The sequence below is a fragment of the Cyrtonyx montezumae genome, unplaced genomic scaffold (assembly GCF_038088225.1).
Source record: "Cyrtonyx montezumae isolate F1298 unplaced genomic scaffold, pur_monq_1.0 scaffold_19, whole genome shotgun sequence".
In the NCBI taxonomy this organism is placed as follows: Eukaryota; Metazoa; Chordata; class Aves; order Galliformes; family Odontophoridae; genus Cyrtonyx; species Cyrtonyx montezumae.
Genome location: NW_027071925.1, coordinates 3327752 through 3343876, shown reverse-complemented (window position 1 = coordinate 3343876; position 16125 = coordinate 3327752). Strand labels below are relative to the sequence as shown.

General features: G+C 49.2%; 1 long non-coding RNA gene and 1 other non-coding gene across 2 annotated transcripts; both read left to right on the top strand.

The window, feature by feature from the left end:
* The first annotated feature begins 285 nt into the window (after positions 1–285).
* Positions 286–4722, top strand: LOC136048102 (uncharacterized). The gene is made up of 3 exons (XR_010622147.1): positions 286–434; positions 3946–3994; positions 4584–4722. It is a non-coding gene; the product is annotated as an uncharacterized LOC136048102 (long non-coding RNA).
* LOC136048152 (small Cajal body-specific RNA 16) lies at positions 534–703 on the top strand. The gene has a single exon (XR_010622154.1). It is a non-coding gene; the product is annotated as a small Cajal body-specific RNA 16 (non-coding RNA).
* Positions 4723–16125: the final 11403 nt, after the last annotated feature.

Below are 16125 nucleotides of genomic sequence, written 5' to 3'. Positions count from 1 at the left end.
GGAGTCGTATTGGGGTCTGTGAGTCGGGGTAGGGGTGGTTCAGAAGAGGCTAGGAGCCAGGGAGTTGGAGTTTGGGGGTAATACTGGGGTCTGGGGGTGAGGGTGCAAGGGCTGGGAGGGATCATATTGGAGCTGAGGGGCAGGGGATGAAGCAGGGAGGTGAAGGCTCGAGCAGGGCTGGGGTATCATTTTGTAGGGTGAAGGTTAGGGTGCATGGGTAAGGGAACACTGTGGACACTGAGGAGCAGCAGGGTGCCATGAGGAGGGGGGCTGGGGCTGGTAGGGGCCAGGAGGGAAAGGTGTGTGGGGCACATGGACAGGGAATGTTCCTTGAGCTTCATGTGTCAGGGGATCTGAGAGTTTCTTCCAGAGGAAACAGCCCCGACTCGTGGCTGAAAGCTGCAAGGTCTTCTTGGGAAGTCAGCATTGGTCAGGTGAGTGGGACCCGGGCAAGGCTGCTGACTCATGCTCTCTCTCCGAGTGGGCAGCAGCCATGCAGGAGCCCTGCGTGCCCACTGGTGCCATGGTGGGCTGAGGGCCTGGGGATGGCTGCTGGCGGCTGTGTCTCAGCCTAGTGCCTGCTGGCCTTACCCGTGCCCCAGATCAACCTCCAGAGGTCCCCCCGCTGGGTTCCTCCTGTGCAGTAACAGGTGTGAGCATCCATGCAGCATTCTGATGGTCATGTATGATACTGCATACATTGAGTTGCTGTCTTCAGCCAAAGTAAAGCGCTCTTTACAGCTCCTGGATTAATTTGTGTTATGTGTACTGAATCTTTTAAAAACCATCTAATACTATTAATTTGACGTTGAGCTTCTGCTATGGGCAGGTTTTAGATGTGGAAGGTAGAACTTAGGTACATTGCTGATTAATTGTTTTCCCTTTGATTTATTGCAGGTATTATCTGAATTTGCAGGCTTTATTTCCCAAATATAAGGGAATACTGATAGGCTGTGGGGTTTTTTTTGTGCTTGAACAAACTAAGGTTCTCTTGGAAGCTGTGTACTTTGCCCTTCTATTACATCCATGCTTTTCTTTAGTGTTGACTTTTCACTACAATCAAGGAGTTCAGCTGAGGTCCCAGTTAAGGCCCTTGTGTGCTCCCACAGGAGTGGGTTGGCAGCTGGCACCCAAACAGGCCACACATATGAAAAAAGTCATTCACCACCACTAGAAGGGCACTTTATTTTTGGTGTCATCTGGTGCTCAGCTCTGCTGTTTGTTCAGAATACTATAGGGAGGGATTTCAAAGGAAGTGGGGGGTGGGATATTGCTTTTAAAAAGTGTTTCAGTTGCTGCTGGTGCAGAGAAGGCAAGTCTGTGTCGGGCAGCTGACTGTAGCTTTAGCTGGATTTCTTGCTAAAACCCTGACTGAGTTTGCCGAGCCACTTTCTGCCATCTATCAGCATTCCTGGTTATCTGGAGAGGTCCCACAAGATTGGAGGCTTGCCGATGTGACTCCCATCTTCAAGAAAGGCCGTAAGGAAGACCCGGGGAACTACAGGCCTGTCAGCCTGACCTCGGTATCAGGGAAAGTTATGGAACAGATGTTATTGAGGGAGATCACACGACACGTGCATGGCAATAAAGGGATCAGACCCAGCCAGCACGGGTTCACCAGGGGCAGGTCGTGCTTGTCCAACCTCATCTCCTTCTATGACTGGGTGACCAGACAGGTAGATGAGGGAAAGGCTGTTGATGTAGTCTACCTGGACTTCAGCAAGGCCTTTGACACGGTCTCCCACAGTATTCTCCTAAGGAAACTGGCAGCCTGTGGTGTGGACAGGTTCACTCTTCTCTGGGTGGAGAACTGGCTGGAGGGCCGTGCCCAGAGGGTAGTGGTTAATGGAGTTAAGTCCAGCTGGCGTCCTGTTACGAGTGGTGTCCCCCAAGGGTCAGTTTTGGGGCCCATCTTGTTTAATATCTTTATTGATGACCTAGACGAGGGAATTGAGTGTACCCTCAGTAAGTTTGCAGATGACACAAAGCTGGGAGGATGTGTCAAACTGCCTGAGGGTAGGGAGGCCCTTCAGAGGGATTTGGATAGGCTGAACAGCTGGGCTGAGCTAAATGGGATGAGGTTCAATAAGACCAAGTGCCGGGTCCTGCACTTTGGCCACAATAACCCCATGCAATGCTATAGGCTTGGGACAGAATGGCTTGAAGAATGTAGAGAGGAAAAGGACCTGGGGGTGTTGGTTGATGCTCGGCTCAACATGAGCCGGCAGTGTGCCCAGGTGGCTAAGAAGGCCAACAGCATCCTGGCCTGTATTAGAAATAGTGTAGCCAGCAGGAGCAGGGAGGTGATCATCCCCCTGTACTCAGCTCTGGTGCGGCCCCACCTCGAGTACTGTGTTCAGTTTTGGGCCCCTCACTACAAGAAGGACATTGAGGCCCTGGAGCGTGTTCAGAGAAGGGCAACAAAACTGGTGAGGGGCCTGGAGCACAAGTCTTATGAGGAGCGGCTGAGGGAGCTGGGATTGTTTAGTCTGGAGAAGAGGAGGCTCAGAGGAGACCTTATAGCACTCTACCACTTCCTGAAGGGGGGTTGTGGTGAGGAGGGGGTAGGCCTCTTCTCCCTGATAAGTAATGACAGGACGAGAGGGAATGGCCACAAGTTGCGCCAGGGAAGATTTAGATTAGACCTCAGGAAGCATTTCTTTTCTGAAAGAGTAGTCAGGCACTGGGATGGCCTGCCTAGGGAGGTGGTTGAGGCACCATCCCTAGCGCTGTTCAAGAAGCGTTTAGATGAGGTGCTTAAGGACTTAATTTAGTAGTTGGGTAGAGATAGTGATAGGAGGATGGTTGGACTAGATGATCTTATAGGTCCTTTCCAACCTTATGAACTTATGAACTTATGAACTTATAATGGGCTCTGTTCAAAAAGCACTTCGCAATGCTTAGTCTCCACTTTAGTTTCCTTTCCTGTGGCAGTAAGGCAGTCCTGAGAGGTTTCTCTGAGGCAGCTTACTGTGTGTGAGCTAGAGCCTTTGGGGCTTTTACAGGAAGCTTACCTGTGATCATGAGAAGAGCTGAAGTGTAGCTATCATTGCTACAACCAGCCAGCAGCAGGGAGAGCCAAGGTCAACATGTGGCTGAGATGATAGAAGTCTAATGCTCATCTCATTTTTCAGTAAGGGGTTTGAACAGAGATGCCAGATGTTTGCAGGGCCCAGGAGCAGCACACCTTACTGGGTGCCTGCAGATGTGGGGCACTTCCACTTAAATCTGGCCTGGTTGCCAGCAGCTGTTTGAATGCATGGGGCTATCTTCAGTGGCCATGCCCAGGGGAAGGTCCTGCCTTCAGATGTGGGCAGGCATTAGGTCCTCTGGTCCTCCTCCACAGCAGAATTGAAACCAAAGCCTGTGTAGATTTGTGAGATGATAAAGTAACCGCCTTCGTAAATGAAACGCACCTTTGGCCAAGTGTTTGTTTCATCAGTGTCAGACAGAGACACATGTTCAGAGTAACCTTGCTTCAGTCCGTCTTTTTCTCAGTGTGCCAGGCTGCCTGCAGCTCTCTGAGCTTGCAAGGTGCTTGCAGATAAAGCATGGTGCTCCCCAGTACCACACTCAGCTGATGGGCTGAATGCTTATTGCTCACCTCTATCAACTCTGTTTTTCTTGCAGCCCTCACCAGACATAGCAAGTATTGTACCTTACGGAAAACTGTAGTAGTGATGCAGTTTAACATCACCCTACTGGTCCTTTGTGGACTGAAAGGTGAATTTTGCTGCCTTCTGACTTCAGCCAACCATGACAATCGTGCTTGGATTCAGATACACAATGGCTAAATGATAGTGGAGTTTCTTGGGGGAGGGAGGTTGGCTCTTCAGCTTCTGCCTGGGCTGTTGTGCCAGGCTCTTGTCTGAGGCTTAGAAACAGTGGCCTTCCAGTGTACACATCACCAAGTACTGTGCTTAATGGTTGCTGCTGTTTGTGTAGGTGTTCCTGCTGAACACAGAGTGGCTGCTGGATCCGCACCCTCACTAGGGTAAGTGAGCTAAGCTGTGTTCTCTGCCCACCAGATGTAAAGCTGTGTGCTTGGAATTTGCAACGTGTCCTCCCCTTCTGCTTTGTCTTCTAATGTTAAATTCACCTGGGCAGAGCTGTCTGATAATGTCAGGCTGCAGTGAGCAAACATTTCACTTTGGTACTGCTGCAGACTGACAGCCTTTGTTCAGCTTATTACTGGAACAAGCATTTCCATTTCCCTTTCCCTTCACTAATGCCACTCTTCCCTGGGTTACAGATGGCATTTTCTGTCACCTGGGCTTCAGAACAAAGCACGTGGAACCCTAAAAGTGGTGATTGCAAATATCCTGATCTTTGTTGCACCTGGAAAAAGTTATTTGTTTGAGTGAGGATTTTCCTGCCAACTGACTTTTAAATGACAGTGTCCTCCTCATTTCAATGACTGTGCAGCATAACCATTTGCAAGAGGGCCCTGGGTTGCAGCCTGCTCATGGCATGCTTGTTTGCTCTGGTGCCCTGGCTCGCACGCTCAGCAGCTCTGACATCTGTGTGCAGCTTTCCATGCAGCGTGCTTGTTCTGCTTGAATGTCCTGGTCATTTCTTTTCAGGTGGCTGAACTGAAGATCTGTCTGTGTTACGGTGAGAGTGCTGCCCCTGCAGTTCAGTTTGTTTATACCTGTGTGGTCTCTTCAGACTCCAGAAGGTATTTTTTCCAAAGTAAAATGTGAATAAATTCCAGTTCTTCAAGCTGACTGTCTGTCTTATTTAATCCCTGCTAGAGTGAATAAAGTAGGAAGGATTTTAACATGCTGGAGGTGTGCATTTAGGCAAGGAAGCACACAAAGCTTTCTCCTGTGCTGACACCTGTGTCCAGGGCAGCCATGCTGGAGGTATGTCATGCTTTCAGGATCTCTAGGAGTGATTCATTCCTGACAGTTGCTAAAGCAATCCTGAAGAATGTGAGAGCATGTTTGCAGTGTGCCAAGCTCTGATCTCCGCTAGAGGGTGTGAAGGTCTGCAAGAACAGCTGTGTTTCATTGAAACTGGGAGACTTTGTTTAATCAGATGTGCAGGCAGTAAGGCTGTGGCAGGATTATGTTCCAGTTGAAAAACTGCTCTCTGTGTTGGCAGCAGCCCAAGTTACGTCTGCTTTATGTAACCCATCAGCTGCACTCGCTGCGAAGCCCATGTGATGCTCGGCCCTCTCCATCATGCATCCTGTCATGCTCCTGGGCAATGTGTGCGTGTGTCCGGGGGGAGGCAGCTCTGCTCTGTGTTTGGTTCTGCTTTCAAGTTCCCTTTCCTTTCATCTGAGCAGTAACATCTACCCTCGCTAAGCAAGCAGCAAATAGTAAGTTTGTATTTGAACTGCAAAGAGCCTGGCTTTTGGGTTTCTTTTTGTAGGGGGAATTTTCACTGAATTTACAATATTCCCCATGCAAATGAAGCCTGAGGCTGGTGTGCTTTGGAACTGTGCTGGCTGCTGAGCTGACACAGGCTGCTTGTGCTTCCCCTGTGCTTGGTGCATATACAGAACTCATCTCACAGTGGACACGCTGCTCCTTAACCCCTTGCACTTCTGCAAAAGAATATTAATGCTCTTTCTGGAGATTTTAATTCAGAGTAGGTCAGCAAGAAGATGGTCACAGTGTTTTTTCACAGCTCCAGCTGGGAGCTGCTGTGTCACGGTCATGTGCGCAAGCTGCTGAGAATGGCCCCCAGCTCACCCAGGTTCTTGCTGCAGAAGCAGTGCAAGGCTGAAGCTGAAGGATTGCTCTGAAGTGCTGCTCTGGTAAAAGCCTCTTTGTGCAGCTTTCAGGGGCTGAGGTCTCTGCCTCCAACATGGAGAGCAGATTAGAGATCGCAAACATCCTTAATTTGAGGAACACACAATGGAGTTGGGAGAAGTGGGTCACTTGTGTATTTGGGGCTCTGGAAATTGCAAATCATGCTTAAGGGTCTTAGCTGCTCATCAGCTGAAGTGTCTCTCAAACTGCACTGTAGAAGTGGCACACGGGTGTCAGGAGCCGTGAATGCTGTGGCCCTGATTTCTGAAGGCCCATGAGCCCTGGGAGGATGGGTGCACCTATCAGTCATTGTGTGGCTTCCCTCCAGCTGCTGTGAGCTTCCTTGTGCGTGGAGAAATGCAAAGAGAAAATGAGGGAGCTCACACTGTGCAGGTGGGGCACAGGGACCCCAAGTGGGCTGCAGTCCTGTAGAGGGGTCAGGGCATTGCCCCAAATCCCTGCCACGTTGGTTCTGCAGTCCAGATGTTTGTTTTTTTTCTAAGCCAAGACATTCACTTCGGGATCTTTCTGTCCTTTCCTCCTGGACGATCTTTGGTGGGGCTGAGCACCCCTTCGGATGCACCTCTGCCACTGATCTAGGCACAGTTCTCTGGTCCCACCACCACCCCAAAGCAGTGCCCCACCCCGGCTCCCCAAGCATGCCGTTTATTTTTCTACCCCGGCCATGAAGGAAGCTGTGAGCAAAGTGCTTTGGCCACCACCCCTGTAGCTCAGTGTCTGTAGGCACAGCCCCACTGCCTGATTGTGATGCAGAGTTGGCAGAGCCCTGGCTGCAGCACGTGCCCTGTCCCAGGGTTGAGCCATGCACTTGTTTGTGCAGATTGCACGACGTTCCTCCCCGAGCTCAACACAGGTCTCTGGAGCAATGAGTTATGCTTGGATGTGCTCCCTGCTTGGAAATAGCTCCATAGTCTGGAGCTGCTCTAAGCTGTTGCATGTGTGAGTGGTGCAGTATCCCCCCAGCTCTGGCTGCTCTTCCTGGCTCCACTCTACTCTTTGCTGTTAGGTCCCAGGGCGATGCCAGCACATCCAGTTGTTTTCTCCCTGCAACCCAATGCAGTTCCTCCTGCCAGTGCAGGGATGGGAGCTGCCACGGTGCTGGGGCTGCCTCCTCCAGCACTGCTCAGTCCCTCTGTGTTTGAGCAGTGAGGTCATGCTCTCCTCAGTTCTTGGCTTGAAAAAGCTGTACCCATTGTGCATTGTGTTTTTCACGTGGGAAGTCAGGCTCAGTCAGCTCTCCTGCAAAGTAAGCCCAAGCATACAGAGACTGAATGCAATATCTTCTCGTGTTTCTAACCACAGAACCATTATTTTCCCATGACTTCTTGGTGGTTCTGAATGCAGGATACCTTGTGCACTCAGCCACGTGGCAGCATCCAGACAGCAAGCTGCTTTGGGGAGGAGAACTCCAGGTCAGGACTCTTGGACCAGGATGTAAATTCTCTACAATAACTTTTTTCTCCTGAACACTCTATCTACTGGAGAGATCTGTAACAGCAGCTGTACCCTTCTGCTGTGCTGGCAGACACTGATAACTGACTGTGCCACAACAGCTCTGCCACCCTCCTACAGGGCCTGATAAGGTTTGTGTTGGGTCAAGTCTGTGTGACCTGCTGGACCAGAGCTGCCATGTTTTGGTCCTAGTGGGAGGTGGTTGGGATCTGTACGGTGAAAAAGGAGGAAAATGAATCCTGGAGAGCTGGTGTGGGCACTCAGCTTTCTCCAAAGCTGACAGTGAGCCCAGTGGGTTTTGCTGGCTGAAGCAGGCCTGGCAAGCCCTCAACCTTCCCCCCTGCTGGAGTTGAGGATGTCTTCAGAGCTGTGGACCCAGCTTGAACTGAGCAAGAGGCAGCCCCCTTCTGCAATGTTCCGTGCCCAGTCGCCCTCCAAGCAGAGCTTTAGGAGGTTGTTCTCATTGCCAGGATGAATTCTCTACTCTTAAATCACAAATCCAGGCTGCAAGGCCTGGGACTGATTCCCTCCTGCATCCCCAGGCTGAAGGACACTGTGTGGGAGCAGCAGGGTTGGGGTGGCAGGATTCTGAGTGTTCCTTAGCCTTGATCTCACTTCCAGTGCTCTAGAATCACAGCTCCTCCATTCTTAAAGTGTGCTCAGGTGGTTCTGCTTCCACCTCACTGCTGGGGTGTGCACAGGAAAATCCAAGAGGTCTGTCCCAGTGCAGGGCCCTCAGCTGGGACAGGAACAGGTTAATCCCATTGGTGTGTTATGCAAGCAGTTGGACCTTGCATCCTAGAAAAGGAAACATCTGTACTTTTTGCTTGGAACTACAGGAACTGAGTGCATGGAAAGCAGGAGCTGTTCCTCGGGGCAAGCAGCACAGCCTGCTTTGCTCCTTTCCTCCCTCTCCATCCCTGTTGAGAAGCTTTGGCCACTCCCTTAAGGTGCACATCTGGGAAGATTGCTAGCAAGTGCTGCACTGGGGCAGATCCTGTCCTCTCAGTTGTTAGCTGAGGTTCACCTCTGCTAACATCTGTCCATGCTGCTGCACTGGGCCCTGGGCAGGAGCTGGTGCAGCACAAGCATGAGCTGGCCTGAATTCAGTCGTGATGGGTTGGGGGCAATTGAAGAAAGCTTTAAAAACTGTTCTCCAAGGTCTAAAGTTAAGAAATCTGCCCTGCCTCCAAGTTCTGGACTATCCAGACAGAGGTGATCAGCTTTAATCTGACAGCTATTCCTTAAATATTTTAAAAGCTGCCTGGAATAAACTGAATGCTTCCGAGTAGTGACCTAAATTCCACTTGCTGTAAATTTCATTAGAAAGTGGATTTGTGTGCCTGCCAGCAGCAAGCCGCTCTGCAGCTCCATTGATCCGACCAAGCCATGTGCTGTGCAAGCACCTTCCTCAGCAGATTTGTAGGGAGCTCACTGCTGCATGCTGCCATTCCAAACGGACTCCTCGCCTTCCTCTTCCCTTCCTCTCATTTTGCTTTTTTCCCGGTGCAAACACGTTATCTGTTTACTAATCACTTTGCATCGTTAGCTGTGTGTCTTCCAGCTAGCTCCGTGTGCCTTGCCCTCTGCTTCCCGACCCATAGCAGGCAGGCACAGGCTGCACAAGGAGGCTGCAGGGAGGGCACCTGCAGCTCTGACACCCCTTGGAGAAGCCTCCTCTCCTTCTGCTGCCCTGAAGAGCTGTTTATCCTTGTGCAACCACGACTTGGCACTTTGTGGGGAGGTGCGATGGCAGCACAGATGGCATGCAGTGAGAACTGATAGGGAAAAGTGCCTGGGGACACCTGGTGCTGCCAGAGCTGTCCCTGAGCAGGGGCACACGGCTCATTGCAGCCCACGTGCCCAGGTCCCAGAGGGTCCTGCTGCTGCCTTTCCCACCTCTGTGCTGCTGTAGGAGATGCTCAGCACCCGGCTGTCCTCTCTGCCCAGCCCAGGGACCTGTAAGAGGTGCTGCTTTGCCACAGCAGTGATTGGTTTTTCAGAAGTGCAAACCTAAGGGGCCAGCATCACCGGGCACAGTCCCTGTTAGTGTGGCACCACTGCCCCTGCCAAGGCCTTGTGGAAGGGCTGTGGCACAGGACTGCGGTTTTCAGTGCTGGGAGCATCACCACAGCAGCAGTTGTCCTCTGCAGACGATGAGGGGGTTAAGCAAAAGATGAATTTTTTCCTCTATCTCCTCCTTGTTCTTTCTGATCTCCGCCAACAGAGCTAAAGATGAGGGAGGATTTTTTATCTATATTTAGCTTTGGAGAAATTGCTATAACTAATCGGCTTTAGCATACTGGGCCCTCTCTTCTATTTTATCTTTTTTGTGTTGTTGCTGAGACCTCGTCATGTGGCTGTGGGCTGCAGCTCTCTGGCTCTGATTTTGCCAGGCTCTTTATTTTTTTCCTTTTTTGATGGAGTCAATGAGTAACCCACCAAAATAACACCTCCAGCTGTTCTTCCTGCAGCTGCCCGGCTGGAGTCTAATTACAGGACCTGCTCCAAATGCTGCTTTGCATGTAAAAGCGCCAGTGGATGGGAACAGGGGGAGGAGATGGCAAAGAAAAAAATAAAAATTAAAAATAAAAGACAAAAGAGCGTGGTTTGGGGTGCTATTTTTAGTCTCTCTAAGCCAAATGTAAAAAGACCCTCAGGCTGCTGGTGTCCTGATGGATCTGATCATATGCACAGCACCGCTCCCATGGCACACTGCAGCAGCCACGGTGGACTGGGTGGTTTTTGTTTTGTCAGCTCACAAGTCCGTGTTGAAAATCTCTGATGTTTGGGCAACACTGTGGTGATGTGGCTTCCATCCACGTCCTGATGGGTTTGGGAACCACGTGTGTCTCTGTGTTGCTGGATGTGCCCGTGCTGATGTGACCACACCAACCTGGAGTGCTGGCAGCTGGCTGTTTGCATGGAGTGGTGGTATAGGGATGCCCAAAACGCCCTTCCCCACTGACTGAGAGACAAAGTGGGTTGGCCAGCCCACATTTTGCAGTGCTGGGAACGGGGGCTTTGTTGCCAGGCTCTGCTCTGGGAGCTGCACCATGACATATGGATCTTTTTGTTTAGTTCAGATGCAAGCTGGTCATGACCAGAAGTAAATAAAAGGGCAGCTGTTCATTAGCTAATTTGAAATACTTAGTGGTCACACATCAGTCTGCAGCTACCAGCTTGAAACCACAACTGCAAACAGACTTCGTGTGCTGGAGACTGTGCCCTTCTTTAAACCAGGTTAATTTAAGGCTGCTGTTGGGAAGCTGCCCCCTGAAAAAACTCCACATCTCACTGCATTTCCACCTCTTCCCTTCTCTGCTGGGGCTCCCCTGCCCCATGCTGTCAGCTACAGCCTTGTTGAAGCAAGTAGAGCAGCATGCAGCTCCCTGGTATGGCACTCACTGGGGCCAGTGGCACAGTGCAATGGGAAGGCACATTTCCAAATCCCACTCCCCATTCAGGCTGTCTGTGCTGCAGGAGGGTGATGTTTTTATGTGACTTGCTTGCTTTCCCCCAAGCACAGGCACACTGTGGAGCACAGGAAGGTCCCTCCCCCATGACAAGGAAAAAGAAATCAGCAAGCAGATTGAGCATGGATGGCAAATAAAGAGATTGCCTTGGATACAAGGCTGCAATTCATGCAAAGAATTCTGCTGATCACAGAAGATAAGCAGCATTTCTATGGGCGGTGAGCAGCATCACAAAACCTATGTTTCTCAAGCGTTGTCAGTGTTTGAGCACTTGGATGAAGGCTGCCAGCAGAGGACAGATCCGTGCACAGGCTGAGCTGCTTTAGCTATTACACTCTGGAGCATGGTTTAAAAAACCCCAAACCCTGAAATAGCTATCCAGGTAGATATTGCGGGGTGGAAGTGCTTTGTAATGACACACCTTGTTTTCCTTGTACAGATACAAGCACTTTCATACCAGCACAGCAGCACCCACAAAGCAGGCTTGTGCTGATCTCGACCCTGTGAAAGGGTTCAGTGTTCACACACAGGGAGCAGACTGTGCTCTGTTGTACATGTACTTTGAAAGGAGCTAGATTTGTAGAGTACTTTTAACAACAAGTAATTGTTTCTTATTACTCCTCTGGTGTTATTAAAAAAAAAAAACAAACATAATCAGAGCATTTTACAGGCAAATAAAGACAGCTAGTGAACAGCCCAGTAACTTGATTCAGCGCATGCTGAAATAGGTGAGAGTATTTATAGTATCAGACTCATTTTATTACACCATCTTTGTTTTTATTTGTGTAGGAAATTTCTCATCTTTGCATTTGCTATTGCCTCTTAGTCAAGATTGGTATTTTCTGAGTACAGAGAAGTATCACTAATGGAGGATCAAATCCAGGTGGCCCTGTAAGTCACTTAAAGAGACGACTGCAACCAGGAGTCCCAGCAGGCTTCAGGGCAGCAGCAGATGGGCTCAAGTGGCATTTCCAAAGGCACTTAAGAAACTAAGCGTTCCCAAAAGCCCACTAAACCCTTCCTTGCTTGCAGTTTCAGCTTTCCATATCATGAGCATGACAGCATCTTTACCAACAGTAAATAAATTATCATCCAAATGTTTTTATGCTGACAAAAAGGGGAGCATGTTCCTTTTGACAATGTGTCCCTCCTGGGCCACCTCCTCACACCTTGGGGTTAAAGGCATCTTGGGGGGTTCCAAGGGGTGTCTCCCCCTCCCCACACTCCTTAAGAGGTCTGAGTTATTGGCCTCCTGATGTTACAAACATCCAGCATGGGCACTGAAATAAGCACTGGATCTCAGTACATACACTCTGCTAGCTCTCCTCATGCTTTAATCATCCCTACAGCAGCAAGCCTGTAAGGTGTAAAGCTAACAAAATGAGCAATACTAAAAGGTACTGTTAGCCAAGATATTTTATAGATGGTGTAATTAGAAAGATCATCAAAACAGAAAAGAAACAATATAAAGAGAAATGCTCAGCTATCTCTGAGGACTGAGGCTTGCATGAAAAACTCCACAAACGAGAGACCTCCAACAAGAGATCTTTCCCAAGTGGTGCTCAGCCCTTCAATGGGGTCTGGGAGAGGTGGATTCAGACTCCGCTCCTGGTCACACAGGTGCATTGTCTTCACCTATGGTTCCGTGGCTGACTCAGTGCTCACCTCAGGTGATCCATCCGTGGTTCAGGCTGTGATTCAACAGTTCCCACGCAAGCCCCCACACCCTGCACACCTGCTCACTGCTTTAGCAGTGCTTACAGGCAGCAGAACCGTGCGGGAAGCACTGTATGGTTACGGCCTTCACAAGAGAGGATGTGAATAAGGGCTGGGATGCTTTCACGTGCTCACCCTGATTCATATATCTTATGAATCACAACTTAGTCCTATTTGCTCATGCTTGTCTACGTAGCTTTTAATGTCATTGGCAGCCATGCTCTGATGTCAATTGTGGCAGCCCAAGCACTGGCAGCTGGTGTTTCTGGCAGCTCCCAGCCTAGAATTCAATTTTCCATCAGTCTCTTCTGAAGAAAGGGGGGAAAAAAAACCAACAAACCATGTTTCTGCCTGTTTGTGACATCAATACATGAAAGGCTGCAGGGCACAAGTTCATTTAAGGCTCTTTGGCACTGTCACACATGGGAAAGCTCAGATAAATCAAATAACAGTGTGAAGCTACACCCTCGTTTATCCTACACCGCACTACTGCTCACTCAAGCCAGCTCAATCCTGAATGAACATTGCGGCACAAGTTTCACATCTTTGAGATTTTGTACATTAATATCATCATCCCGAACACAGAGATGTTTTACCCTGTTTCTAATTTTGTCCAGGGTGGAAAACTACTGCAGGGCTAAAAGGCAGCACCATCTGGGAACAAGGGCATCACCCTGGCAGCTCACAGCTCTGCTTTCTGACACCAATTCACTGCGTGACTTTTTGTGTGGCATTTTCTGAGCCTAAATACTTATATCTGTATGGTGGGATTACTAATCTATTCCCTAACATTACAGAGGGCTTGAAGATCTCCAGAGATACGTGCTGCACAGGAGCTTTCAAACATACATCAGCTGTCACACAGACGAGCACATCCAGATATGTCTGGAGGACCCAGCTTGGATGTCACAGCTGCTTTGGTTCTAAGGGTGAAGGGCTGAAGGGATTTGGAGCAGCTGATAGCCAGCACCCACAGTACTGCTCTGAGACTGACAAAAGAAAGAAAGAATTGTGACACCCAGCTCAGTACACGTAATGTGCTTAATAAGAAGTGTGTGTAAACCAGAATCGTATGTCTGCGGGGCACAGCTCTGCCCTACTAACTGCCTGTCTGTTGTTCTGCTTGTTTTGTGTGCAAACATGACCATTTATAATCTTTTTCATGGTTCTAGATGTTTAGGAAGTGGAGATTTATTTCAATTTAGCCAGGAGTACATAAAATTCCATTGAGTCAGATGTAACTGATTTATTAGGGAATTAGGAAGAACTTCATTTATTAAATAAATATTATCCCTTCTGGAACATACTTTTAATGTGCCTACTGCTTAGCAGCCAGAACTTGAATGGAGGCATTCCTGGCTTGTTGACAGCTCCTAACAATCTTCTCAGTACAAAAGCTGTGAGGATGAGACCAGCTGGGCAGTAAGAAGCAATGTCAGCTTCACCTTTACCAGGACTCCTAGGGATGCAACAGAAGAGAGCAGGGCGAGTTCCTGCCTGCTGGATGCCACAGCCCTGCACCCACCTACAGCGAGGCCAGGAGGCATTCTGAATCTTTGTGCATATACATCAGCTCCGCACCACTCCCAGGCAATTGTACTTTGATTTAGCTGATATTAATAAGAAAGGATTGGCTGCCAATAGCTCTCGTTTCCCTATTGCCTGAAACAGGGAAAATGACCAGGCTTTGAGCTGTGAAACCAGAATTACCAGAATTCATAATGGGAAGGAAGGCCAGAAAAAATGTTCACGTGGTGGGCAATGACTGGCCTTGCATGACCTCTATATAAGCCCAGCTTCCCTCCCTATCAAGCATGCCACATTCCTTAGTTTCTGGAAAGATCAGTTTGCACTTGGAGCCTTTGTCCTTCGGGCTTCAAGTCTCAGCACCCCTCACTGCATTCCTCGAGCTTTTCACCCATTCCTTTATTAATGTACATTCCTTCTGGTGACGCCCTGCAGGAGCTTCTATAACAGAATATGTGACAGGAAGACAAACAATAGCAAAAAAAAATGTTAAACTTCCTCCGCATTGTCTATCTTGTTAAGATTATTTCTACAGGAGACAAGCGAGACATCTCCTGCAACTGACCTGGACATCAAATCATGCACTGATAATGCTGTCGCTTTATCAATAAATTTAAGAGCCCTCACAAAGCTTTTCTGCCTATATGGCTATTGGGTTGATCGCAGTAGTGGCAGCTAATAAGATTTCCCAGACTCGAAATGGAGAAGTGTTAGGAACAAAGAGGAATCTGAGTGGGCGTGCATTCCTCACCCTGCTATGCCACTATCTCAGGCTTTCAGAGCAGGAAAAGGATGTTGCAGGCGTGATGGCAGGCAATACCAATCAGATAACTCTCTCTAATTACAAAGGTACTAGATTAACTAGTTAACCTCGCTTACAGGAGTGCAACAGGCCGAATACCACTATAGAAAGCTGATTTAGAGAAACAGTTTCTCAACACGTTAAACAACGTCTTGTAAGGACAGGTTTCGGATCAGACAACAGACTGTTATTGACTAAGACACATGGTTTGTGTAAGAGAGAACTGCAGCTGAATCACTAATTAATAGTAACCACAAATATAGCCTTCCTAGAAAAAGAGCTGCACCAAAAGGACAGGATAATGACTCTAAATTTTAGTGAAAAGATTTATTTTTTGAGGGAGCAAGCCAGCAATAAAACACATTCAGGGTGAAAGAATGGCCTTAATGGAGTCTCTGAAGAGAATAGAGGCATTTGGCCCTAATTTTCAAGTCTAGCACAGACTGTGATATTGGTGCTGCACGGAGCGTGGTTGTGTTTCTTGCTTTCAGCACATCGTGGTGTGGCTGTGAAGAAGGAAAGAATGCTTTTGGACACCCGTGAGCAGCCCGGGCTGAGGGCTGCGTGCATTCCCCTCCGGTGAGTAACGCAGCTGGGGCTGTGACTGAAGCGGTTCAGCACTCTCACTCAGAAGATATCATCTGTTACCCCAGGCTTCAGCCCTTCTCCTTTTACACCCTAAGCAGGCTTCTGGGGTAGTTCCTTGTCCTCACTCATCTCCGCTGGCCCAGGGGTCCCCATGGTGCTATCAGGGCTGTTGGCAATGCTCTCAGGTGGCCCTATGCTGCGTACTCAGCACAGAAGTGCCTCTGGTGCTCAGTGTCATACAATCACTAAGCTTGGACCTCTCAGATCACCAAGTCCAACCCCAACCCACCCCCACTGCAACCTCCCATTGCAGAAAGCAATGAGTTCTCCCCTGAGCCTCCTCTTCTTTTTAGACAGGGGAGGTTTAGGTTAGATATTAGGAGGAAGTTTTTCACAGAGGGTAGTGACGCACTGGAACAGGTTGCCCAAGGAGGTTGTTGTGGATGCTCCATCCTTAGAGGCATTCAAAACCAGGCTGGATGTGGCTCTGGGCAGCCTGGTCTCGTGGCTGGTGACCCTGCACACAGCAGGGGGATTGAAACTAGATGATCACTGTGATCCTTTTCAACCCAGGCCATTCTATGACTCTGTTCCCTCAGGCACTGCCCTTAGGATGTGTGCTCCAGATCCTGCACAGCTCTGCTGTCCATCTCCAGACACACTTTGATGTCCCACTGCTGTGCCCCACACTGCACCTCTCCATCCATCCATCTGCACAACCCAGCCTAGCGAGCTTGCAGGGCGGCAGGACCCCTACAATTCTGTGAACTTCCCTCATTTA